This window comes from Arachis stenosperma, chromosome 4, assembly GCF_014773155.1.
Source record: "Arachis stenosperma cultivar V10309 chromosome 4, arast.V10309.gnm1.PFL2, whole genome shotgun sequence".
Taxonomy (NCBI): domain Eukaryota; kingdom Viridiplantae; phylum Streptophyta; class Magnoliopsida; order Fabales; family Fabaceae; genus Arachis; species Arachis stenosperma.
Genome location: NC_080380.1, coordinates 136,979,091 through 136,981,452, shown reverse-complemented (window position 1 = coordinate 136,981,452; position 2,362 = coordinate 136,979,091). Strand labels below are relative to the sequence as shown.

General features: G+C 37.8%; 1 non-coding gene across 1 annotated transcript; it reads right to left on the bottom strand.

Annotated features, from left to right (window-relative positions):
• Positions 1-1,395: 1,395 nt before the first annotated feature.
• Positions 1,396-1,503, bottom strand: LOC130978793 (small nucleolar RNA R71). Its single transcript, XR_009086407.1, has one exon. It is a non-coding gene; the product is annotated as a small nucleolar RNA R71 (small nucleolar RNA).
• Between the last annotated feature and the right edge of the window lie 859 nt (positions 1,504-2,362).

Sequence of the window (2,362 nt, the reverse complement as noted above, 5' to 3'; positions counted from 1 at the left end):
ACAGAAAAAGCTGAGCATTCGAAAATGCCCAGTGAAGAAGACAGACTGGCGTTTAAACGCCAGCCAGGGTGCCTGGCTGGGCGTTTAACGCCCAAAAAGGTAGTAGTTTGGGCGTTAAACGCCAGAATGTGCACCATTCTGGGCGTTTAACGCCAGGATGGCACAAGGGGGGAGAATTTTGTTTTCAAATCAATTTTTTTTTTTCAAGTTTTCAAAGTTTTTCAAAATCAAATCTTTTTCAAATCATATCTTTTCAATCAAATGTTTTCAAAATCAATTTCTTTCCTTTTTCAAAGATACTTACTAACAATTAATGATTTGATTGAACATTTTAAGTATGTTGCCTTTTCTGTTGAGAAAGGTTTAATGTTTGAATCATATCTTTTCTTGTTAGGCAAGTCATTAATTTTTAAAATCAAATCTTTTTAAAATTATTTTCAAATCATATCTTTTCAATCATATCTTTTTAAAACCATAACTTTTCAATCAAATCTTTTTAATCACATCTTTTTCAAAATAGTTTTCAATCAAATCTTTTTTATTTCTAATTTCAAAATCTTTTTCAAAAATCACTTGATTTCTTTTCCACTCTTATTTTCGAAAATCAATTAAGTGTTTTTCAAAATGTTTTCAAAATCTTTTACTTAATTTTCGAAAATTACTTCCCTTCTTCTCACATCCTTCTACTTATGGACTAACACTATTCCTTAATGCAAAATTCGAACTCCATCTTCTTTGATAAGTTCGAATTTTCTACTTCTGTCTTCTATTTTTCTTTTCCTCTGACACCTAAAGGAATCTCTATACTGTGACATAGAGGATTCCACATTTTCTTGTTCTCTTCTCTTTCATATGAGCAGGAACAAAGACAAAAGCATTCTTGTTGAGCCTGATCCTGAACCTGAAAGGGACTTGAAGCGAAAGCTAAGAGAAGCTAAAGCACAACTCTCTTTAGAGGACCTGACCGAATTCTTCAAGGAAGAAGAACACATGGCAGCCAAAAACAACAACAATGCAAACAATGCAAGGAAGGTGCTGGGTGACTTTACTGCACCTACTCCCGACTTCTATGGGAGAAGCATCTCTATCCCTGCCATTGGAGCAAACAACTTTGAGCTTAAGCCTCAATTAGTTTCTCTAATGCAACAGAATTGCAAGTTTCATGGACTTCCATTGGAAGATCCTCATCAGTTCTTAGCTGAATTCTTGCAAATCTGTGACACTGTTAAGACTAATGGGGTTGACCCTGAGGTCTACAGACTCATGCTATTCCCTTTTGCTGTAAGAGACAGAGCTAGAATATGGTTGGATTCTCAACCTAAAGAAAGCCTGGATTCTTGGGAAAAGCTAGTCAATGCCTTCTTGGCAAAGTTCTTTCCACCTCAAAAATTGAGTAAGCTTAGAGTGGAAGTCCAAACCTTCAGACAGAAGGATGGAGAATCCCTCTATGAAGCTTGGGAAAGATACAAACAATTGATCAGAAAATGTCCTTCTGACATGCTTTCTGAATGGAGCATCATAGGCATTTTCTATGATGGTCTCTCTGAACTATCCAAGATGTCTTTGGATAGCTCTGCTGGAGGATCTCTTCATCTGAAGAAGACGCCTACAGAAGCTCAAGAACTGATTGAAATGGTTGCAAATAACCAATTCATGTATACTTCTGAAAGAAATCCTGTGAACAATGGGACTAATCAGAAGAAAAGAGTTCTTGAGATTGATACTCTGAATGCCATATTGGCTCAGAATAAAATATTGACTCAACAAGTCAATTTGATTTCTCAAAGTCTGTCTGGAATGCAAAATGCACCAAGCAGTACTAAGGATGCTTCATCTGAAAAAGAAGCCTATGATCCTGAGAACCCTTCAATGGAAGAGGTGAATTACCTAGGAGAACCCTATGGAAACACCTATAATTCTTCATGGAGAAATCACCCAAATTTCTCATGGAAGAATCAAGAAAGACCTCAACAAGGTTTTAACAACAATAATGGTGGAAGAAACAGGTTTAGCAATGGCAAGCCTTTTCCATCATCTTCTCAGCAACAGACAGAGAATGCTAAACAGAACCCCTCTGACTTAGCAACCATGGTCTCTGATCTAATCAAAACCACTCAAAGTTTCATGACTGAAACAAGGTCCTCCATTAGGAATTTGGAGGCACAAGTGGGACAGCTGAGCAAGAAAATTACTGAACTCCCTCCTAGTACTCTCCCAAGCAATACAGAAGAAAATCCAAAAGGAGAATGCAAGGCCATCAACATGGCCGACTTTGGAGAGGAAGGAGAGGAAGTGAACGCCACTGAGGAGGACCTCAATGGGCGTGCACTGGCCTCCAGTGAGTTCCCCAATGAGGAACCAT